Genomic DNA, 26229 nt, shown 5'->3' with positions numbered 1-26229 from the left:
TTTTTGATAATGCTGCTATATATATTGGGGTACACGTGTCCCTTTGGATCAGTATTTTTGTATACTTTAGCTAAATACCTAGTAGTGACATTGCTAGATTATAGGGTAGTTCTATTTTTAACTTTTTGAGGAACCTCCCTAAGGTTTTCCACAGTGGCTGCACCAGTTTGCATTCCCGACAACAGTGCAAGAGTGTTCCTCTTTCTCTCCAACATCTGTTGTTTCTTGTGGTGTTAAAAAATCCTGTCAGCTATTCTGACAGGATTTTTGGTGATATCTCATTGTAGTTTTTTTTAAATTGTTTTAAATGTTTATTTCATTTTGAGAGAGAGAGAGAGAGAGAGACAGAGTGCAAGCAGGGGAGGGGGCAGAGAGAGAGAGGGAGGAGCAAAATTTGAAGCAGTCTCCGAGCCACCAGCACAGAACCAGAGGCGGAGCTCGAATCCACAAACTGTGAGATCATGACCTGAGCCAAAGTCAGATGCTTTACCCACTGAGCCATAAATGATGTTGATCTTTTCATGTGTCTGTAGCCATCTGTATGTCTTCTTTTGCTAAATGTTTATTTTTGTCTTCTGCTCATGTCTTAACTGAATTATTTGTGTTTTGGGTGTGGAGCTTATTAAGTTCTTTATAGATTTTGGATACTAACCTTTTATCTAATATGTTATTTGCAAATATCTTCTCCCATTCTATCATTTGCTTTTAGTTTTGTTGATTGTTTTCTTTGCTGTGCAGAAGATTTTTATCTTGATGAAGTCCCAATAGTTCATTTTTGCTTTGGTTTCCCTTGCAACGAGTCTAGTAAGAAGTTGCTATGGTCAAGGTCAAAGAGATTACTGCCTGTGTTCTCCTCTAGGATTTTTATGGCTTCTGGTCGTTTTGGTCTTTCATCCATTTTGAATTTATTTTTGTGTATCGTGTAAGAAAGAGGTCCAGTTTCATTCTTTTACATGCTGTTGTCCATTTTCCCAATACCATTTGTTGAAGAGACTGTCTTTTTTCCATTGGATATTTTTTTCCTGTTTTGTAGAAGATTAGTTGACCATTTAGTTGTGGGTCCATTCTGGGGTTTCTATTCTGTTTTTTTGATTTACTTCTCTGTTTTTGTGCCAGTACCGTACTGTCTTGATCACTACAGCTTTGTAATATAACTTGAAGTCTGGAACTGTGATGCTTCCAGCCTTGCTTTTCTTCTTCAATATTGCTTTGGCTATTTGGAATCTTTTCTGGTTCCATATAAATTATAAGATTGTTCTAGTTCTGTGAAAAATTCTAGTGGTATTTTGATAAGGATTGCATTAAATGTGTAGATTGCTTTGGCTTGTGTAGACATTTTAACAATATTTGTTCTTCCAATCTATGAGCATGGAATGTTTTTCCATTTCTTTGTGTCCTCTTTAATTTCTTTCATAAATGTTCTGTAGTTTTCAGAGTACAGATCTTTCACCTGTTTGATCAGGTTTATTCCTACGTATCTTATAGTTTTTGGTACAACTGTAAATGGGATTGATTCCTTGATTTCTCTTTCTGCTGCTTCATTGTTGTATATAGAAAAGCAACAGATTTCTGTACGTTGATTTCGTATACATTGTATATTGACTTTACTGAATTCATGTATCAGTTCTAGCAATTTTTTGATGTAATCTTTCAGGTTTTCTACATACAGTACCATGTCATCTGAAAATAGTGAATATTTGACTTCTTCCTTGCCAATTCGGATGCTTTTTATTTCATTTTGTTGCCTGATTGCTGAGTCTAGGTTCTCGTACTATGTTAAATAACAGTGCTAAGAGTGAACATCGTTTTTCTTCCTGACCATAAAGGAAAAGCTTTCAATTTTTCCCCATTGAGGACGATATTAGCTGTGGGTCTCACGAAAGTGTCCTCTATGATGTTGAGGTATGCTCCTTCTACCTTTACTTTGTTGAGAGTTTTTATCAAGAATGGGTGCTGTACTCTGTCAAATGCTTTTTCTGTATCTATTGAGAGGATCATATGGTTCTTCCTTTCTTTTATTAGTGTGGTAAATCACTTTGATTGATTTGGACCATCTTTGCAGCTTAGGAATAAATCCCACTTGATCATGGTGAATGATTCTTTTAATGTACTACTGGATTTGATTTGCTAGTATCTTATTGAGAATTTTTGCATCCATGTTCATTAGATATATTAGCCTGTACTTCTCTTTTTTAGTGGGGTCTTTGGTTTTGGAATCAAGGTAATTCTCGCCTTGTCAAATGAATTTAGAAGGTTTCTTCCATTTCCATATTTTGGAACAGTTTGAGAAGACTAGGTATTAACTCTTCTTTAAGTGTTTTGTAGAGTTCCCCTGGGAAGCCATCTGGCCCTGGACTTTCTTTGTTCAGAGATTTTTTATTACTGATTCAATTTCTTTGTTGGTAATTGGTCTGTTTAAGATTTTGATGTCTTCTTATTTCAGTTCAGTTCATTCAGCTCAGCTTCATTTGCTGTTCTTTTTCTAGATCCTTTGGTGTAAGGCTAGGTTGTGTATTTGAGGTTTTACTTGCTTCTTGAAGTAGGCCTGTATTGCTACATACTTCCCTCTTATGACTGCTTTTGCTACATCCCAAAGGTTTCAGACAATTATGTTTTCATTATCATTTGTTTTCATGTATTTTTTATTACTTCTTTTTGTTTTTAAATTTTTTAACATTTATTTATTATTGAGAGACAAAGACAGACAGAGCATGAGCATGGGAGGGGCACAGAGAGGGGGAGACACAGAATCTGAAGCAGGCTCCAGGCTCTGAGCTATCAGTACAGAGCCTGACACGGGGCTCAAACTCACAAACTGTGAGATTATGACCTGAGCCAAAGTTGGACGTTTAACTGACTGAGCCACCAAAGTGTCCCTTTATTACTTCTTTAATTTAATGGTTAATCTATTCATTGTTTAGTAGGATGTTCTTTACCTTCATATATTTGTGGTCTTTGCAATTTTTTTCTTGTGGTTGATTTAAAGTTTCACAGTGCTATGGTCAGTAAATATGCATGGTGTGATCTCAATCTTTTTGTACTTGTTGAGGCCTGATTTGTGACCTAGTATGTTATCTATTCTGGAGAATGTTCCATATGTACTAGAAAATAATATGCATTCCACTGCTTTCGGATGAAATGTTGTGAATATAGCTATTAATTCCATCTGGTCCAATGTGTCATTCAAAGCCATAGTTTCTTTGTTGATTTTCTGTTTAGATGATCTGTCATTGTTGTAAGTGGAGTATTAAAGTCCCCCCCTTTCCCTATTTATGATATATAAAAGGCAAACATGAGAAAGCAATTTTTTCCCAGAAAACATCTTTTTAATACTTTTATTATGTTTTCATTTTTTGTAAAAGATAGATTTGTTCCATCTTTTTCATAAGCAAAAATATAGCTAGCAGTGGTTTAATTGTACTTCATTAATTGCTGATAGTAGTGTTTGAAAAAGATTCTTACTTACATTAGACTTTTAGCACTTTCTGAGAATGTTGCTGTATATATGCTGCTGGGGAATCACAGACCTGCCTTGTTTTCCCTGTGGCTTCTTCCTGCAAGAATAGATGACTACACACCTGAGGGCAACTGGGCAAGTCCACAGAGCAGCGGAGCCAAAAACCATGGATTTCTGATTAATCATATTTCCTGTGCTCCTCTTGTGCACCTTGTCATGGGTTGAATAAAGAGATAGTCCTTTGGAAATTTTAAGCTTGTGATATATAGACAAGAATTCAACAAGTAATTGTAGAAAGAAAATAAAACTAGAGAACAAGGAGGCAACATTGGAAATGGAAGAACGGAACATGAGGAGCAGTCTAGGACTGAATCCTAAGAATTTCCATTGTTTAAAATAGGAATCTGCAAAGGAGACAGAGAAAACAAACAAAGAAATTCCAGGGAAAAAATGCAGGAAAACAATGGGGGTATTAAAGGGAAATTGTATTTTGAGAAGAAAAAAGTGGATAATTGAGCCAAATACTACAAAAAGCCAGAGGAATACAAGCCTGGATCACCATATTATTTCCTAAACCATTGCTCCTCTATTCTTGATGCTGTGAGGTTTGGTGCTCCTACACTGATGTCTCTCCATCTCTGCCAACAAATTGGTGGTGGTATGAGCAGACCTATGAAGCGGTTCGCCTTGAACCCAGATAGAAGCAGCCTGAGAGGACAACAAGCAGAGCCCTACTCTTAGGCAGGGCATGTGATGAGTTGTACAGCTTTTTGGCCTAGTGCCTTCTCCCACGCTGTAAGGGACTGCTCTGCTGCTGAATGAATGAGCGTGTCTCTACAGTTCAGAGGAGGTACCTTCCCCAGGAGCGTCCTTAACCTCTGGGACACAGGAGCTACTGGATAAATGTTCCAGCAGTTCTTCAGACACAACTCTGAAAAGCGTTCTTTTTACTTCTCAGAAGTTCCCATAGTGGTGATCATGATATGCCCTTCTATTGAACTTTTTTCCTTTCCTGTTCACCGAAATCACCTCTCAAATAAACAGTCTGCATTTGCTTCAGTTTCAGCTTTCAGGGGAACCCAAATTAACACTGACTGACTGTTGAAGGGAGATTTAGAGATTCGAGGAAAAGTTTTGTTTATCTATTTGTTTTAAGATGGGAGAATTATAAATTCATGTAATGTCTAACCAGAATGATACCGGAATGAAAGAGAGAGTGAGTTCAAATGAGAGAAAGAGTATAGTCAATGGAGTGAGTTCCTTCAGTGATAGAATTCATGATACTGAGTGATTATCTTAAATGAGAAGAGGGACACACACATACATTCACACACAAAGAGGGGGAAATGGGTGTGGATAAATGCTGTTTTGTAGATTTTTCATGGGGCATGCGTGCAGTTTTTTTCTGATGGCTTCTGTATTACCCATGGATTCTATTCACTTGTGTTCAACATGCACTTATCGAGTGCCCACCACAAGCCAGAAACTATGCTAAGTCCTTGATCCAGAGTACAAGATAGTGACCACTCTCAGAAAAAAACAAATGGAAAGGAAAGGCACTTTTAAATAAATTTTACATTTTTATTTATTTAAAAAAATTAAATAAATAATGGATGGCATTCTGATTATTGTTTCTTTGAGTTTTACTTAATAAATGTGCAACAATCAAAGTAGAATTTAAGTCTTCATTTTGGAGGCTTACATTATGGAAACTATGTGTCATTATTCAAGAAAATTACAAAAATGAAGAAAAGTAGAATTCAGCAAACTCTCACCTGTGATTTCACTGATATAATTGTTATTTACATTTTTCATTTGTGTTCTTCCAGTTTTCCATGCTTATATTTAAAAATGTAGTCATAATAATATCATTCACATTCATATGTAGTTTATTCACTTAATATAGCATAATTGTTTTTTATGGCATTTCACAATCTTTACAGAATAATTTGAATTATTATATTTAGAATATGAATATACTATAACATATTTAGCCATTCCCTTCTTTATGACATGTAGTTTTTCTCCATATTGTTTTTAAATACCGTTTTAATGCAGGTTTTGAATAGACATTAGATTCACATGGCTCAAAATCCAAAACACTCATAAGGCTACAAATTGCTTGAGCAAACTGGCACCTCTCGTCTCCCCACTATAGCAGGTGGTACCTGCTCACCAATATTAGATTTATATCCTTGACTGCTTATAGCTTGCTTTCTTAAAGACCTTAGGAAAAGTCCATCTTACTAAATGAGAAGAAAACATTAAGGTACTATGTAGAACTAAATCCACCCAAACTTTGATACTGACAAGGCCTAAACACCTATGGCACGCCCTGAGAGTGTGTGAATTAGTGTTCGCTCGCCTTTTGCCAGAGTCTTAATAACATCGCTGTGGTTTTGTAGGCTGCAAATAGTCTAGATCTTTTCCCTTTCCTGCTGAGAAGTCCACTATGGTTGTACAAAGGGAATCTGAAGGCTGCAAGAAACAGCCCATGGTGGGCAGGGGTAGCTTCCAAGGCCCTAAGATTACAACCTTTGGTTCTCCATTATACGCCAGTGAAAGAAAGCTAAGGCTAGGTATGGTGGCAGAGGCTTTGGCTATATATTGTAATTGTTTTGTTGTTTTTAGCATATTTATGGATAGATAGGAGAAATTTGGTTTGGTTGGTAACATTTGGTTTGTAACATTTTATAATATATAAAGTGTAACAAAATTAAATTAGCACAATGCATTAAAGCAACTTCAGCAAACATTTTGAGACAGTATATGTAAACAAAGTTTTCGTTTAATTATTTTTATCTTATTTTATATGCATGCATGATTCATAGGAGACACTAGAAATTATGGCTCTGCCAGACCTGCCTCAGACTCTAGCAAGTGACAATTTGAAACACATTGACCAACTAAATCCAAATATTTTAAGTATCTGAAAAGTTAAGTTGGAAACTGAAAAGCCAAGCTTGTCTTTTGTCTCACCAAGATGCCCAAGCATTGGATTCTTTAATGTGGAATTATTTGCCAGAGCTCTCCTGAGCTCTCAGCGTTAGGCAGCCTACCACATCTAAATGTTATAATCAATTCATAGATGAACTCCTAAAGAAAACAAATGTTCCCAAATTCCATAAAGATTGACGGTGCTCCTAAAAGGATGGCATATATTTTGTGACAGAGCAAGATTTCTTATCTGTCCTGGGAGCCATTGACTGCAGACACATTACTATTCAAGCAGTGGTAGTTAATGATTTAATCTTTATTAATAGGAGAAAAGATTCCATTCGTTTAATATGCAGGTTATTTGTGATGCTAAATGCAATGTAATTGATGTAATTTAAAAGTTCCAGGGATAATGTCATGATTAATTCATCTGTAAACAATCTGGCATCTTTCATTTTATGGAGGCAGGCAAAATTTTTAACTAGCTGAAATGTGGGTAAGAACATTTATGACAACAATTATCATTTAAAAATATAATGCGATATGAAAGATGAATGTCCTACAGGGCATTTTGCATTTGCTGTAAGGTCTTAAGAGCTGTAATTCGGTATGATTCATTGTCTCTGGGTGAAAGAAACACAAGGGCCGCATAACTAGCTTCGTGTCTTTGGGCTGAATGAGGTTTTAGACTTTCATGAAAGAGGTTACTGAGCATATTTCAAGGGTCAATTTCTTGAGAGTTTTGCTGCCCCTATGCAACTATTCATTCGCTGAATCACTTATTCATCCATTCAATAAATATCATGGAGTGCCTTTTAAAGGACAAGTGCCTTGGAAAGGACTGGGGAAACGTATACATATTACATATTCTGCCATCAAAGACATCTCAAGTATTAAGAAGATAGTTTAAGTGAAATGCAATTAATATGCCAGGGCATACATAAAATAGATACTTTGAGGGTAATGAGAGAGGGCATTTCATCCAGGCTTAGGGAACAGGCTGGAGGAATTGACATGTGTCTTACTTAAACTTACTTAAAACGGTATCTTCCTTAAAGGATGCAATTAATGTCTAGGAAAATATACTCCAGGCAAAGAGTACATGGGAAAGCATGTATTTTTTTAAGTAAAACTGTTAATTTGTGAGAATACACAGAGCTGTTGGAAGATAATACACACAGCAAGAGATGTACTTGGAGCAAGAGGGATGGAAAGATGTTAGAATGTGGAGGGTCATGTGGACTCCATTACAGAATTTAAACCTCATTCTGTAGCTTGTGGGTAATCACAAGAGCACTGTTATTTTAGACAGATAACCTTAGAGGTTTGAAAGGGACCAGATTAGAGGCACAGAGAACCTGGTTAAGATTTTGTTGATATAATCAAAGGAAGGGATCACAAGGGTGTGATTATCACTGGACCATGGCTGAAACTTGAAGGATGGGACAATTCAGCATCAACTTGCTGTTTCAGAAGCATAGAGATCAAAGGCAGAATAAACAGGGGCACTTCAAATGAGGATTATGTAGGGGCACTGAGAGAAGAGCCTGTAAAGATGACAAAAAAGGAATGGTGAGAAAAACTGGGAAAATTAGCGGTGTTGTCATAAAATCCAAGGAACAAGTGAGCAACATGCAATGATGTGGTAGGAATAAGAAAAGTGGCTTTAACAATGAAGTTATTCGTGACCTTGGAAGAGCAGTTTCAGTGCACACTATGGGTAGAGCACAGACGACTGGAGTAATGGATGGAGTTGGGGAAATGGAGGTGGTATGTTGATAGTCGTGTCTTTGGGAGCATATAGCCTGGTTACAAAATGCTCTGGATCCTCAACTTGCTATTGACTATGACCAATGTTGTAGCTGAATATATACACAAAGGACAGAAAGTAGTCCAATGATTACTCACTATTATTAGCTGAAACTTTTACCCCAAACTCCCATGTATTCTTCTATTAAAATAAGCAGAGTTAATGAGGCAAACTCTTCAAATGCAGGACTGCTTGCAAAACTGGGTCAACAAAGCAGGGGAAAGGGAAACATTAACTTCAGGGGCTGCACAAATGAACAAAAAATGAAGATGGAATAGAGTCACATATCAACAGAATAGGTCCAAGCAGGTGCGTCTTTTGGGGGGTGGGTGAGTTACAGGATGTCTATTTTATGTAACAAATGTAATACCATTGAAACTTTTAAAATGTTAACTACTTGAGGGTGCCTGGGTGGCTCTACTGGTTGAGCATGGGACTCTTGATTTCGGCTCAGCTCATGATCTCATAGTTCATGGTTTGGAGCCCCACATCGGCTCTGTACTGGCAGCGCTAAGCCTGCTTGGGATCCTCTCTCTCCCTCACTGTCTCTCTGCTCCTCCCCCCATCTCAAAAATCAATAAACTTAAAAAAAAAGAGTTATCTAGATCACATTTTAAAATAAAATAAAATAAAATAAAAAGTTATTTTAGTTTTTAAAATTTTGAAGTTGATAAGACAAAATTGTTATAGATGAGACAAAAGTAGTTATGTTATAAACATAAAGACAGAGTAAGTAAATTGGCCAAGGGTACAGTGTTGTGAGGAGAAGACTAAGTATTTAAACTCAGCAGTCGGGCTTCAGAGTCCCTGCTTATCCATGCTCTTAACATGATGTATTGTATAGTTTCTTGGATTTACCAATAAGGACATTGAGTAATGATTTAAAGATATCATTTGAAATCTTCCAAATTCAATCTTTCCTAATAATAACAACAGAGGTCCTTAAATTCAGAACGTTAGAAATATGACAGTGGTTTAATTGTGAAACTCATATCATGTAATGAATTCCGACACCACTTATACATAATAAAAATAATATACAGGTGCACTTATACTGATATTTATTCATTGGTATCCTTAGCTTTGAGTTTCTAAAATAGATCATCTTCAAGAATGAGAAATCCAGGACTGGAAGAGAATGCAAATGTTTTGGAATGGGCATTGTGAAAAATGAGACAATGAGATGGGGATTCATGGAGACTAGTAAAAGGCATGTTAATCAGCTACAAAGCCTGACTGAGTCTGAATAGCATACACTGGCAGCGGACCAACCAGTTTGGCTTTATGACTTGACTTTCACTAACAACAGTCAATAGAGCAGGAAGATATGCGTGTATCTGTTGTGTCAGGGGTTGAGGAAACAAATGATCCTGTCTGCTCAGGGTTACTGAAGGGAAATGCAGTAAGGCAGATGGAGAAGAGAGCAGTTGGATTTTTAGGAATATATATTTACATAGTTCTGTACAGTTCAGTAATAATCCAGATAAATTGCCTGGGCCAGATGGTTGGTTTATCCAGCCATGCTGTGTGCTTTTTTGTATGCAAATGAAATGTCTACATATCAAGAGAGCTTTGGGAAGAGTCCAAATTGAAGCCGCCAATTCAACCTAAAAGGTGATAAATTTAGGACCCAGAGATTAGAATTTTGGAGGTTGACAATATTGTTTCCTAATATGTCCTAGTGATTTAATTTTAATAAATGAATGCCAACTCACTGTTCTCTAATAAATGTATTGTGGTGTAGTCTTTTATGTAAGCATGTTGCAGAATAGGCCAATAAAATGTAAATGTTCTTTAATTTTTGGTTTATTCAAACCATTTCAATTTCAATTTTGCACAAACTAATCATTGAGAGAGAATGAAGAAGCCCCTAAGTGGTTAAGAAATTGCAAATTCTCACAAATTCTCATGTGGAAATGTCTGTTGGATTAAAGTTGGGGAGGAAAGCACAACTGACCAGGAAGGAAGGGAGGCCAGAAGTCATGATGAACTGATGGCATCTATTTCATCCAGAGACCCTGCTATCCTCAATAACTGTGTTCTTTATTAAGTTATTCTCCCTGCTCCCTTGGACAAGGGCTGTGGCTTTCATAGGTTGGCCAGTGCCTACTTCCATTAGAGAAGCTGGCAAAACAAATACTGCTATTGATAATTTAGGATTGGGAAAGTGTGTTATTGAGTTATCTAAGATTAGAAACCAAAGCAAAATTTGAAAGAGAGAGAGATATGCTAAAGCGGCATAAATTGTGGGTAAATAAAGGATTCCTCTTGGAAGAGAGAGTCCAGAGCATTGCTCTATGGTCAAAGGGAGGAGTTTTAGCATTTGAGACTTGAAAATGTAGCAAGTTTGAGAGATGGTGAAATATAACAGAAGCAATGGCAGATGAATGTTAACTTGTGTTCTACCACTGTCAGTTTATTCTTCCTAAAGGCCATGAGAAAAATGAGTTTGAGGCAAAGGTGGAGAGTGCCTTGCTGTTTCATTTAGAAAATCATCCAGAGGAAAAGGACATTGGAGGTTGACAGGTCCCAACAATGAGGGTTTTGAAAATATGGTGTAAAAAGAGTGTGAAATGAGAAGGGAAAGACCGTTGAGCCACAGTAGGAGAGTAAAATAGCAGATGAAGCAATGATAACATAATAAAAGCTATTAACACACTGAGTGTCAGGTACAGGCAAAGCATCAGATTCCATCTGTTTTAGATTTTTTGCTTCAACTGGAAGGGTTTTTTTGTTTGTTTGTTTGTTTGTTTGTTTGTTTTTTCTTTTCTTTTTTTGTCTGTTTGGATATTTTGGGTAACAAAGAACATTTATAAATAAGATCAAAGAAGATTCCTATGGGAATAGAGACTTCAGAAAAGGCACAATTTATGTCCAGAGAGATTTTGCTCAAGAGGACTACCTACTTAACTAGTGTTATTTTGTGATTATCACTTTGAATTGCCACAGGGACCAGAGATATTCCAAGGCCAAAGGTATGGTTGAGTATAAATATGCTCTCCAAATTAAAAATAATCTCCATTTGGTGGTAGCATTTATTTAACACTAGTCTTTAAATATATTTGTAGTATTTTTAATTACCTCTGAAATCTTAAGAATTTAACATACACTTTGGTATTTTCAACATGTGGGTTTCTTAAAGAATCATTTACTGCAGTAATGATTTTGTAGATGTGTCTGTGTCCAGGACCACCAGATGTTGCATCCTGTACAAACGCTCCTGACCAATCAATCCATGTACTTTGGCTTGGGCTGCCCAGAGAAAGGACACTTTTTAAAAAAATCGATCTTTCAAAAGACAACGTATTTATGAAATTTGCTCCAAGACACCAATAAGCTTATGGTTGATCAATGTGTCTCACCCTATTAGCTTAGGTAGAATTAAACTGCTAGACAACAATTTTCCAATCCACTGTGCTTACTCAAGTATCACATTGGTATATTTTTGGCATAAAGTCACTTGATTTGATTAATAGCTGTCTCCAACATACCATATACTACAGAATGACAGGGGCCATGTATTTTATTCCAGTTGTGTGAACCACAGATCAGAATAAGTCCTGGAAAATAGATTTTATATGAATATGTTTGAGTAAATACATAAACACAGAATATTTTATGTGATTACATACAAAGTATTCAGACATTAAAAAACTAACATATCCTGTTTCACTAGACTTTAGAACATATTTATTTTTTCAGAAAGAGAAAACTGGGAAAATGGAAAGAGGTAACCAAGTTAAAGTCTTAGACGTACCAAAAATGAGTGATAACAAAGAATTTAGACAGTGAGAAGCTGTGCTAACTGGTTTCCAAACAAGGGAAAGAATATCATGCCAGGAACACACTGTATCTCAGAAGGGCAAAACAATAACATCAAACCTGGCTCCTCTACATTACAAATGCCATTTGCATTTCAATGATACTACACTCCAAAGAATATGTTCTACAAAGTTTGTTAGATAAGCCATATGTGTTCTGTTTCAAATCACATAGTAATAAAAGTGATCTAGTTCTTTGATAGATTTGCATAATTCCCTAACTGGACTACCATTGATTCCCCTTAAGAAATGTATATAGACTCTATGAAAAATAGAGTTTCTAAATTCCAACTTCCCAGTGTATTGTGTTATTACTTTATAGGAAAATAATTTCTAGCTGTTTTCTTGTCATTCTCAGGAGGTGCTCCAGTTCCTTTATATATCTATCCTAAAATGTTCAACTTCCTCAAGCTCCGTAAAAATCATTCGTGACTTTCTACTCATTTTCATTTGTTAATCTTGGCCCAGTTTTCTTTTGGTCTCACATTTTTACCTTTTTGCCTGTATTTCATCTCTCCCCTCTCCAACCCCCTTAAATAAATTCCATTTTCAGGTCAGATCAGGTCATAGATCTGTCTGTTTTTCTCATCAAATGGCTTTTCCACAAAACTCAGGAGGAACATTATTGATGGGTGGTACGCGTTATTTTTTCCTAGGACCCAAAGTTTCTAACAAACTTTAACAATAATTCTTATTATTTTATGAAATAAGTTATATTTAAGTGGCATTTTAAATTAGATCACAGGTTACGATTGCAATCCCAGAAATGTTCCAATTCTCAGTTTAAATTTATGCATTAATTCATTTATTCATTTCCTCAGATTACCACAGGGGTTGTGCATCTCTTTTACATTATATTGCACCTAATTTTCTTTCCGGTGGGCCTGAGGCATTCATCTTTCCAGCAGTGTGATCAGGAGATTAAGACAGTTATAAGAAATATGAAGACAAAGAATTGCCATTGTAAGTAGAATTTTGCAATAGGTAACATATAAAAGATCTCACTGAAGAATGCTAAGAATCAAACCCAGAGAGATCAAGATGTTTCTTCTTTAATGTGTAGATTTTAACCTTCCTATCAATGAGCATTAGGCTTTCGGACAAATATGCTGTGCTAAAGAGTGAAGAGGACAGAGAAGAGGAAGAGAATGTTTGAAGCTGTCTTTATGGAGCTGCAGCATTTAGAAAAGAATGAGAATGAAAATAAGAGAGGCAGGAAAATCAGACACATGAGTCCTCATATTTTCTCTCCAAGTCAAATGTGTTAGAAGGCAATCTAGAAATACCAAAGATGGGAGCTCTTGAGGGGAATAATGTCTGGGACTCGGGGAGGGGTTTGTGCCTCAGCAGACCGACCTTATGACAGGTTGAGGGTGGCACCAAAAGGGGACCTGAGTGGTACAGTGTGGTCACAGAGAGGGCTGACATTGCATCCTGAGTCAATTTTCCTTTCTGTGAAGCATGGAGAAAGCCTCATGTTCTAAGAAGGGACTTGGAAAGTGGCTGAGGGGAAAGCAGGCAGGTCTGTCATATGGCCTACTTTGTTGAGGGGTTGGTGATACTGTAGACAGATGACCTAGACCAGAGGCTCAATGAAGGATATTATAGAGACACAAAGAGGTCTACAGTGTAAACAGGAGTCAAGATGAGGTCAATTCAGTCATTGATCACTACTAGACAGTGACCAAGTCACCCTGTGAGTTAAACTGTCCTTCAGATTGATCCACATTGCTGACATGTTTAGTGATGATTAAGGGGACAAGGGTACTGAGTGAGGATTAAAGGAGTGGAGAGCTCTGTATAAATTCTAGAATGGCTCTGTCCACAGGCACAGGGCCATGCTAACCCAATGTACCTCATAGGTAAGAGAAAGAAGATCAAAGAAACGTGAAAGTCTAAACAACTTAAAAACATTAGAAAAGACCTAATTGTTCAGAACTGAGTTTTAAGCCAAATGATTCCATTTTAGATTTTTTCCCAGAATGGAATTTAATTTGGAGTGAGAGGTGGGGAGCATCCAAGTAGCTGTTTGAGAACTCTGTCACAAGTATTGATTGTGTCACAGTGGACAAGTCATTTCAAAACTGTAATTATTCACATTTTAATTTGGAAAAGTACATGAGTTGGGCCATAGAAATTTTAAGGCCTTTTTCAGTTGTGAGAGTCTATATGGATGTGTAGTCTGTCCTTTTTATATAGAGGACACCAATGTCCTATTGTTTTAATTTTTTTATGATAGAATTAAATTGATGTATTGAGCTGGCCTCTTTCAGCCATCCTTGTGACCAGAGTCATCAATTTTAAAGACAGCTAACCAAATCAAGGAATGTTAGGTTACGGCAGTAAAATAGAACAGAGATGTCTAGTCTATAGAAATTGAACCTGTCACTTTGTGCTGATTAGTAAGATGCTCCAGCCAACTGTAAACTAATATTTCTTGGGGGCAGATGCGTGATCTCCTAATTGTCTTACCATGCTTGCCATGCCCAGCACAGCTCCAGCTGGATCTCAGAAAATGTTCTTCCCAAAATATATGAGTTCCCTATTTAAATCTATAACTTTCTATAACTGTTTCCATTAAAAATTTTTTTTTTTTTTTAATTTTTTTTTTTTTTTTTTTTTTTTTTATGAAATTTATTGACAAATTGGTTTCCATACAACACCCAGTGCTCATCCCAAAAGGTGCCCTCCTCAATACCCATCACCCACCCTCCCTTCCCTCCCACCCCCATCAACCCTCAGTTTGTTCTCAGTTTTTAAGTCTCTTATGCTTTGGCTCTCTCCCATTCTAACCTCTTTTTTTTTTTTCCTTCCCCTCCCCCATGGGTTCCTGTGAAGTTTCTCAGGATCCACATAAGAGTGAAACCATATGGTATCTGTCTTTCTCTGTATGGCTTATTTCACTTAGCATCACACTCTCCAGTTCCATCCACGTTGCTACGAAAGGCCATATTTCATTTTTTCTCATTGCCACGTAATATTCCATTGTGTATATAAACCACAATTTCTTTATCCATTCATCAGTTGATGGACATTTAGGCTCTTTCCATAATTTGGCTATTGTTGAGAGTGCTGCTATGAACATTGGGGTACACGTGGCCCTATGCATCAGCGCTCCTGTATCCCTTGGATAAATTCCTAGCAGTGCTATTGCTGGGTCATAGGGTAGGTCTATTTTTAATTTTCTGAGGAACCTCCACACTGCTTTCCAGAGCGGCTGCACCAATTTGCATTCCCACCAACAGTGCAAGAGGGTTCCCGTTTCTCCACATCCTCTCCAGCATCTATAGTCTCCGGATTTGTTCATTTTGGCCACTCTGACTGGCGTGAGGTGATACCTGAGTGTGGTTTTGATTTGTATTTCCCTGATAAGGAGCGACGCTGAACATCTTTTCATGTGCCTGTTGGCCATCCGGATGTCTTCTTTAGAGAAGTGTCTATTCATGTTTTCTGCCCATGTCTTCACTGGGTTATTTGTTTTTCGGGTGTGGAGTTTGGTGAGCTCTTTATAGATTTTGGATACTAGCCCTTTGTCCGATATGTCATTTGCGAATATCTTTTCCCATTCCGTTGGTTGCCTTTTAGTTTTGTTGGTTGTTTCCTTTGCTGTGCAGAAGCTTTTTATCTTCATAAGGTCCCAGTAATTCACTTTTGCTTTTAATTCCCTTGCCTTTGGGGATGTGTCGAGTAAGAGATTGCTACGGCTGAGGTCAGAGAGGTCTTTTCCTGCTTTCTCCTCTAAGGTTTTGATGGTTTCCTGTCTCACATTTAGGTCCTTTATCCATTTTGAGTTTATTTTTGTGAATGGTGTGAGAAAGTGGTCTAGTTTCAACCTTCTGCATGTTGCTGTCCAGTTCTCCCAGCACCATTTGTTAAAGAGGCTGTCTTTTTTCCATTGGATGTTCTTTCCTGCTTTGTCAAAGATGAGTTGGCCATACGTTTGTGGGTCTAGTTCTGGGGTTTCTATTCTATTCCATTGGTCTATGTGTCTGTTTTGGTGCCAATACCATGCTGTCTTGATGATGACAGCTTTGTAGTAGAGGCTAAAGTCTGGGATTGTGATGCCTCCTGCTTTGGTCTTCTTCTTCAAAATTCCCTTGGCTATTCGGGGCCTTTTGTGGTTCCATATGAATTTTAGGATTGCTTGTTCTAGTTTCGAGAAGAATGCTGGTGCAATTTTGATTGGGATTGCATTGAATGTGTAGATAGCTTTGGGTAGTATTGACATTTTGACAATATTTATTTTTCCAATCCATGAGCAGGGAATGTCTTTCCATTTCTTTAAATCTTCTTCAATTTCCTTCATAAGCTTTCTATAATTTTCAGCATACAGATCCTTTACATCTTTGGTTAGATTTATTCCTAGGTATTTTATGCTTCTTGGTGCAATTGTGAATGGGATCAGTTTCTTTATTTGTCTTTCTGTTGCTTCATTGTTAGTGTATAAGAATGCAACTGATTTCTGTACATTGATTTTGTATCCTGCAACTTTGCTGAATTCATGTATCAGTTCTAGCAGACTTTTGGTGGAGTCTATCGGATTTTCCATGTATAATATCATGTCATCTGCAAAAAGCGAAAGCTTGACTTCATCTTTGCCAATTTTGATGCCTTTGATTTCCTTTTGTTGTCTGATTGCTGATGCTAGAACTTCCAGCACTATGTTAAACAGCAGCGGTGAGAGTGGGCATCCTTGTCGTGTTCCTGATCTCAGGGAAAAAGCTCTCAGTTTTTCCCCGTTGAGGATGATGTTAGCTGTGGGCTTTTCATAAATGGCTTTTATGATCTTTAAGTATGTTCCTTCTATCCCGACTTTCTCAAGGGTTTTTATTAAGAAAGGGTGCTGGATTTTGTCGAAGGCCTTTTCTGCATCGATTGACAGGATCATATGGTTCTTCTCTTTTTTTTTGTTAATGTGATGTATCACGTTGATTGATTTGCGAATGTTGAACCAGCCCTGCATCCCAGGAATGAATCCCACTTGATCATGGTGAATAATTCTTTTTATATGCCGTTGAATTCGATTTGCTAGTACCTTATTGAGAATTTTTGCATCCATATTCATCAGGGATATTGGCCTGTAGTTCTCTTTTTTTACTGGGTCTCTGTCTGGTTTAGGAATCAAAGTAATACTGGCTTCATAGAATGAGTCTGGAAGTTTTCCTTCCCTTTCTATTTCTTGGAATAGCTTGAGAAGGATAGGTATTATCTCTGCTTTAAACGTCTGGTAGAACTCCCCTGGGAAGCCATCTGGTCCTGGACTCTTATTTGTTGGGAGATTTTTGATAACCGATTCAATTTCTTCGCTGGTTATGGGTCTGTTCAAGCTTTCTATTTCCTCCTGATTGAGTTTTGGAAGAGTGTGGTTGTTCAGGAATTTGTCCATTTCTTCCAGGTTGTCCAGTTTGTTGGCATATAATTTTTCATAGTATTCCCTGATAATTGTTTGTATCTCTGAGGGATTGGTTGTAATAATTCCATTTTCATTCATGATTTTATCTATTTGGGTCATCTCCCTTTTCTTTTTGAGAAGCCTGGCTAGAGGTTTGTCAATTTTGTTTATTTTTTCAAAAAACCAACTCTTGGTTTCGTTGATCTGCTCTACAGTTTTTTTAGTTTCTATATTGTTTATTTCTGCCCTGATCTTTATTATTTCTCTTCTTCTGCTGGGCTTAGGCTGCCTTTGCTGTTCTGCTTCTAGTTCCTTTAGGTGTGCTGTTAGATTTTGTATTTGGGATTTTTCTTGTTTCTTGAGATAGGCCTGGATTGCAATGTATTTTCCTCTCAGGACTGCCTTTGCTGCGTCCCAAAGCGTTTGGATTGTTGTATTTTCATTTTCATTTGTTTCCATATATTTTTTAATTTCTTCTCTAATTGCCTGGTTGACCCACTCATTCGTTAGTAGGGTGTTCTTTAACCTCCATGCTTTTGGAGGTTTTCCAGACTTTTTTCTGTGGTTGATTTCAAGCTTCATAGCATTGTGGTCTGAAAGTAAGCATGGTATAATTTCAATTCTTGTAAACTTATGAAGGGCTGTTTTGTGACCCAGTATATGATCTATCTTGGAGAATGTTCCATGTGCACTCGAGAAGAAAGTATATTCTGTTGCTTTGGGATGCAGAGTTCTAAATATATCTGTCAAGTCCATCTGATCCAATGTCTCATTCAGGGCCCTTGTTTCTTTATTGACCGTGTGTCTAGATGATCTATCCATTTCTGTAAGTGGTGTATTAAAGTCCCCTGCAATTACCACATTCTTATCAATAAGGTTGCTTATGTTTATGAGTAATTGTTTTATATATTTGGGGGCTCTGGTATTCGGTGCATAGACATTTATAATTGTTAGCTCTTCCTGATGGATAGACCCTGTAACTATTATATAATGTCCTTCTTCATCTCTTGTTACAGCCTTTAATTTAAAGTCTAGTTTGTCTGATATAAGTATGGCTACTCCAGCTTTCTTTTGGCTTCCAGTCGCATGATAAATAGTTCTCCATCCCCTCACTCTCAATCTAAAGGTGTCCTCAGGTCTAAAATGAGTCTCTTGTAGACAGCAAATAGATGGGTCTTGTTTTTTTATCCATTCTGATACCCTATGTCTTTTGGTTGGCGCATTTAATCCATTTACATTCAGTGTTATTATAGAAAGATACGGGTTTAGAGTCATTGTGATGTCTGTATGTTTTATGCTTGTAGTGATGTCTCTGGGACTTTGTCTCACAGGGTCCCCCTTAGGATCTCTTGTAGGGCTGGTTTAGTGGTGACAAATTCCTTCAGTTTTTGTTTGTTTGGGAAGACCTTTATCTCTCCTTCTATTCTAAATGACAGACTTGCTGGATAGAGGATTCTCGGCTGCATATTTTTTCTGTCTAGCACCCTGAAAATCTCGTGCCAATTCTTTCTGGCCTGCCAAGTTTCAAAAGAGAGATCAGTCACGAGTCTTATAGGTCTCCCTTTATATGTGAGGGCACGTTTACCCCTTGCTGCTTTCAGAATTTTCTCTTTATCCTTGTATTTTGCCAGTTTCACTATGATATGTCGTGCAGAAGATCGATTCAAGTTACGTCTGAAGGGAGTTCTCTGTGCCTCTTGGATTTCAATGCCTTTTTCCTTCCCCAGTTCAGGGAAGTTCTCAGCTATGATTTCTTCAAGTACCCCTTCAGCACCTTTCCCTCTCTCTTCCTCCTCTGGGATACCAATTATGCGTATATTATTTCTTTTTAGTGTATCACTTAATTCTCTAATTTTCCCCTCATACTCCTGGATTTTTTTATCTCTCTTTTTCTCAGCTTCCTCTTTTTCCATAACTTTATCTTCTAGTTCACCTATTCTCTCCTCTGCCTCTTCAAGCCGAGCTGTGGTGGTTTCCATTTTGTTATGCATTTCGTTTAAAGCGTTTTTCAGCTCCTCGTGACTGTTCCTTAGTCCCTTGATCTCTGTAGCAAGAGATTCTCTGCTGTCCTGTATACTGTTTTCAAGCCCAGCGATTAATTTTATGACTATTATTCTAAATTCACTTTCTGTTATGTTATTTAAATCCTTTTTGATCAGCTCATTAGCTGTTGTTATTTCCTGGAGATTCTTCTGAGGGGAGTTCTTCCGCTTGGTCATTTTGGATAGTCCCTGGAGTGGTGCGGACCTGCAGGGCACTTCCCCTGTGCTGTAGTGTATAACTGGAGTTGGTGGGCGGGGCCGCAGTCAGACCTGATGTCTGTCCCCAGCCCACTGCTGGGGCCACGGTCAGACTGGTGTGTGCCTTCTCTTCCCCTCTCCTAGGGGTGGGATTCACTGTGGGGTGGTGTGGCTCGTCTGGGCTACTTGCACCCTGCCAGGCTTGTGATGCTGGGGATCTGGCGTATTAGCTGGGGTGGGTAGGCAAGGTGCTCGGGGGCAGGAGGGGCAGGCTTAGATCGCTTCTCCTTAGGTGATCCACTTCAGGAGGGGCCCTATGGCAGCGGGAGGGAGTCAGATCCGCTGCCGGAGGTTTGGCTCCGCAGAAGCGCAGAGTTGGGTGTTTGCGCGGAGCGAGCAAGTTCCCTGGCAGGAACAGGTTCTCTTTGGGATTTCGGCTGGGGGATGGGCGGGGGAGATGGCGCTGGCGAGCGCCTTTGTTCCCCACCAAACTGAGCTCTGTTGTCAGGGGGCTCAGCAGCTCTCCCTCCCTTTGTCCTCCAGCCTTCCCGCTTTCCGAGCAGAGCTGTTAACTTATGACCTCCCAGACGCTAAGTCGCGCTTGTTGTGGGAACACAGTCCGTCAGGCCCCTCCGCTTTTGCAAGCCAGACTCGGGGGCTCTGCTTGGCCGGCGAGCCGCCCCTCCGCCCCGGCTCCCTCCCGCCAGTCCGTGGAGCGCGCACCGCCTCGCCGCCCTTCCTACCCTCTTCCGTGGGCCTCTCGTCTGCGTTTGGCTCCGGCGACTCCGTTCTGCTAATCCTCTGGCGGTTTTCTGGGTTATTTAGGCAGATGTAGATGGAATCTAAGTGATCAGCAGGACGTGCGGTGAGCCCAGCGTCCTCCTAAGCCGCCATCTTGCCGCCGACCGAAAACCAAAAATTTTTTTTTATTACTTTCCTGGTCATATTCCCTTCTTGCCTAACATTTGACAATTTGGTAAATTCCTAATTTTCCTTCGAATTTACCATAAAAACCACAGTTGTGACATTTCCAGACTCTCTTGCCCTGGCTGTCTCGATAGCTGAGACATCTGAAGCTGTTGTTCCTCTTTTACAATCTGTCTGTATTGTTGGATATATGCATTCCAAAGTATTAATGGGTTCACCCATGCTACTGAATTCTGAGGAGATTAAATCTTATTACATTCTAACATATTATCATCAGATAATATCTTGTCCAACTCTGACCACAAATAAAAGTGTACTATTTCATGACCCCCTTGAGGTCAGAAATGACACCTTAGTCAGCCTGTACCTACTACTGTTCCTGATCACTTGAGATGCAGAGTAAATATTTTGCAGATAAATGGACAGTTCTCATTCAACATTCAGACCTCCTCTTGCAATTGGGTGCTCCTTGTTCATGGCCTTTCCAGGTTCTCTTTAATTTACCCATGCACCCCCCCTTGAATTCTAGTTTGTCACTTTCAAAGCAATCTTTTCCATTGAACCTCAAAGGTCCATTCCATTAAACACATATTTTTAGACAGTTTGTAGACATGGGCAGTAACATGGCTCAACATCTAATAAATGCCAGAAACTGTTAGGTAGTTACATTTTAAATTACTTTATGACCAAGTTTTTTTTTTTAATTTGCTCTAAGGTAGCTATGCACAGGTAAATATTATTTTCTTATTCACAGCAGCAAAATTTAATGATTTCATCACGTTCACTACTATATTATGCTGTAGTTTTAAATTTTAAATAGGAAAAAGGGGGAAAGGTATACAAATCTTGAATGTGCAGAACTTTCCTTCCATAACTGAGCCAGGGATAGAACATAAGTCAGTTTTATTCCTCACCTGGGAAAGCTAATATTACTTCCTCTGTATCCACTTTTGTTATATTCAGTAGAATAAATAATAAGAAAGTGACTCTATTTGTAAAGGAGAATGGTCCAGAAAACCTTGAATAGAAATTTCAAATAACATGGTAGTTACAAGCTGAGTGACTTATTTGTCATGGAATCAATAAAGCTATATGTGAGAGGTGATGGCAGAAAACTAGACAAAATTGTATAATACAGCAATAGAAATACACCTGGAAATGCTAAGAAATGAATTTGAAACCTATTTCATTGCTTGAATGCAGTCTGTGTTCTGAATGATAAGAGAATGTTCCATTGTGTATTTTCTATCTGAATGATCTTTTGTAATTTCAACCACAAGAATATCATGTGAGACTGCCCAGCAGAGATTATGCTGTGCACTATGTGTATTCTGAAACAGGCCATGGGCTTGAATTAGTGAAGTAATTGATAAATATAAAGCTTCAGCATGACACATAATTTAATTTTCAAATGTTGAAATGGAAACCCAGCCTCTCAGAGGTGCACTGCTATTTTAGCGGGTGTTTCTTTTTTGCATCACAGCGCAATTGCAGATAGAGATGTGATTCTTTTCCTTCAAATTAAATAACTTCCTGATGCTATTTTCTGAAAGATGCTGTTTTCTGACAAAGTCACTTTGTGCATGGCCACTTTAGGAATGAGCATTGGCGGTGGTGCCTCAATCCTGCAGACAGTTGATTTCCTTCCCAAGGAAGGAAAATTTTGAGCAGCGGTTTTGTATTTAACCCCTGGGGTGAAATCTAGATTTCCACATATGAAGAAGATCCAACAAGTCTGTAATGAGTAAAGGCACTTGAAAATTATAACAAGTCAGAGAGGGATAAAGGTCACTGCTTCATATTATAACTTTCCAAAGTAACTCCCTTAGTTTGTCAAATGCAAATAGGAAAACCTGTCTCCATATCCACCCTGTCTTTTTATGTTGGTTAAGGAAATAAGAAGTCTGACAGCATTCTTTCTTTATCAGGGAAGATAAAGGAAGCTATGTGCAGAATAACTACAATTGCATAGTCTCAATACATAGTCATATACATATGTACATATGCATGTGCATAGTATATGCCTATGTGTACACACACACACACACACACACACTTCTCAGGCCACTCCAATTCTCATAGACAAATGTTTTTTGAGAGTTGGAGAACAGTTACAACCATCAAAATTGGCATTTTGGAAGGGGAAAAGCACAGATGTAACATTAAAAGCCCTTGCTCTATATTCTATACCTTCTGTGACATAATAGAAATTAGTTTTGCTAATTCAGTATGTGATAGCACATCACATACTGGATATATATATATATATATATATCCATATATATATATGGATATATATATGGATATATATATATGGATATATATATGGATATATATATATATATGGATAAGCATATATCTTTATACAGGTTTTCAATACATTTGAATCATTTTTAATATGGTGATAAAAGGTGGTTTCATAAGTAACATTTTCTTTCATATGAAATTATTGACAAACCATCATGAAAATTAATGTCTGTAATGTGGGAAGGGAACATTACACTGCAGGTGTCATCATTAAGGATGCTTACTTCCCTTAAGTGATGTCTCTGACAATGAATATGTGACAAATTAAAGTCAGCCATGAGTATGTGGGGTTTATTCCAGTAATACTAACTATAATTCAATATTATACCTTTGTCAGTGCAATTAATCACATCTCTAAGACAAAGAAGAAAACTCACAGCACCACCTCCAAACTGGAAAGGATTTGGTAAATGTCAGCATTTATTCCTTAGTTTTAAGTTGCTAAGTAGAAGTAGAACAATATTTCTTTAATTTGACAAGCCAGTAGTTGGATTTTACCTTTATTGGAACCTCCTTTTACACTATGTGCCCTCAGTTTCACAACCTCCCGATACTAACTACTGAAAACCTCTCAGACCCGCCCAATCCCCACCCCCAGCTCCACTACTGCTAAAGGACTCCACAAAACTAAAGCTTTGTCTTCCATTATCTCTCACTTGGATTATTAAAATCCCCTCCTAATTCTTCCTCTTCCTCTTTTTTCACTTCCTTTTCCACAGTGCGGTCATACTAATCTTTTTTAAATTCAGTTCTTAGTTATTTCCCTACTTAAAAAAATTAATAGCCCCTTAGTACCTGTTGAAGAAATGGGCCTACTAGACCTTTCATGCTTTGGTTCCTGACAACCATTCTACCTTTGCCACATTCACTGTGAAATTTCGGACTTTGCTCAGCCAGTTTTCTGAATGTCAGCTCTCTCATAGCTTGTGACAATTTCCATGTGGTGTTACTGTGGTTTGGAATGTTTTTCCTACTCTATTCATCCTCATGGAATCAAGATTTAATGTACACATCAACTCCTTTGAGAAGTCTATTCACATTTCCAGTTAGATCCTTCCACATGATTTCACAGTTCCCTCTTTCAGTCAGTGATCTAGCACTTTCCATTTTAGGCTTCATGGTGGTTATATCTCCTTGAGAGAGGGATTATATTTTATTCAGTTTTGCATCCTCAGGACTTGCATTGTGTCTAGGAAATAATAGGCACGTGCTAAGTATATGTAGGAAGAATCAACAATTTTTTTCTTGAATTGTTCACTATAAGTCTCCATGGAAATAAGAGTATCATCTAAGAATATAGTATACTGTTTAGACCTTTAACTTGTGGGCATATTTTCTTTTTTTGTTTTTTTTTTGGGGGGGGGGGCATATTTTCTAGGTGCGCACAATCCATCTAGAATTCAGAACATTATCCTTTTGATTTCCTAAGAGTATACTCTGAACCTATAAAGGAAAATTCCCTAATGTTACTTTGATCCCTGGTGCTGTTTATTTCAATCAAGATATGCCTTAAAGATGATTTGCCTGCCATATTCATAATCCCCACATAGCACCAAAAAAGGTTGTCTTAACAACCATGAAACCCATGTAAGTTTGTCTCCTAGTACCTGTCTCTCCTATTATATCATCTTTCTCTCTTATGATGCTCTAGTGGCATTCATTCATTCTTTTAGAAGTTTTTGATGGTCCCGAGGTGCATACAGAATCTGCTACTATATGCAGTCCCTTTTAATATGACTTGATAATAATGCTCTAGACTCTTTTTCTTTTAGATTCTGGTAGGTTTGACTTTTCTGTAAACAGGTCATGCACATGTACAGCTCCATATCTTTGATCACGCTGCACCCCCAGCCTGAAATCCTTTAGCTCTTTACCTATGGAAATCCTTATAATATTACAAAGGTCAGTTCATTCCATTGCTTCCTAAAAGCCTCCTTGCAAGCACATCCTGTACCTTGCTCATTGTCAGTGTTCCCTTGTTTATAAAATCATTTCTGGCTATGTGCTCCTCATACTCATAATGCATCCCAATGTTGATAGTGTTCCACTTTTGCTTCCCATCTAGTTAATTTGTCTTTAACTGTCAGCATACTCCAGTAATTCTCTTCTTCCATATGAATCGATGTAGCAGTCTCACTCTCTTACTGTCTTAGGCTCCTCCTGAGTGGCTCCCTTTTGGAAATGTGGTCTGGGCTGATCTAGCAACAAACTCTGCCCTACACTACTTTCCCTACCACACAGCTGAGTCCTGGCTCAAGGGTTGTGGCCCCTACAACTCTAGAAAGAAACCGTCAGTGCCCATAATCCTGCCCTCTGCTTTTTTTGATCTCACACACATTTTTGTATGGATGTCTGTCATCTTGACACTCAAATGAAAAGAGAAGCATCAAAAAATCAGGTATAGCTAAAACCACAAATACCAAAGAAATGTTCGGAAAATCATAAAGAAAGAAGATACATAACCTTCTCAATGTAGCCTGTGTCAATTAAGAATGTGTAAGAGGAGATTTATTATAATTAAATAATTTAAAATAGTACATGTAATCATAGCTAACTGAGCAAAAATATAATAAGATTCAAGAGAAAAGAGCAAAGGAAAAATCAGCATAAAATTTAACAATATATTTATCTGCTGATCTGAACTTACTAAGGGGATTAAATCACAGCTTAGATTTATTTAGTTTCTTATTCAATTTCACACCCCTTTTTATTGTTTCTATGGATGTGTTCAATTTCAAACTATGAGATTTCTTAAAAATCATAAAGCTTATGTTTCTTTGTATCCCTTAAAAAACCAAACTTACAAAAGATGGTCGATAAATGGCCTTTGCTGCATTAAAAACATAGAAACAAAAAAACAAGACAAAATCTGTCACCTTAAAATGCTACTGTTTGTCTGTTAATACACAACACTCGGCAATGATAAAAAATGAAATCTTGCCATTTGCAACAACGTGGATGGAACTGGAGAGTATTATGCTAAGTGAAATAAGTCAGTCAGGAAAAGACAGATGTCATATGTTTTCACTCATATGTGGAATTTGAGAAACTTAACAGAAGACCATAGGGGAGGGAAAAAAAAAATAAGTTACAAACAGAGAGGGAGGCAAACCATAAGAGACTCTTAAATACAGAGAACAAACTGAGCATTGAAAGGGGTCAAGTATTGGGGGGGCATGGGTGATGGGCATTGAGGAGAGGACTTTTTGGGATGAGCATTGGGTGTGGTATGTAAGTAACAAATCATGGGAATCTACTCCTGAAGCCAAGACTAACTACACTGTATACACTGTATATTAGCTAACTTGGCAATAAATTATTTTTAAAAAGTACACAAC

The sequence above is a fragment of the Prionailurus viverrinus genome, chromosome F1 (assembly GCF_022837055.1).
Source record: "Prionailurus viverrinus isolate Anna chromosome F1, UM_Priviv_1.0, whole genome shotgun sequence".
NCBI lineage: Eukaryota > Metazoa > Chordata > Mammalia > Carnivora > Felidae > Prionailurus > Prionailurus viverrinus.
Note: the sequence above shows the minus strand (reverse complement) of the source record.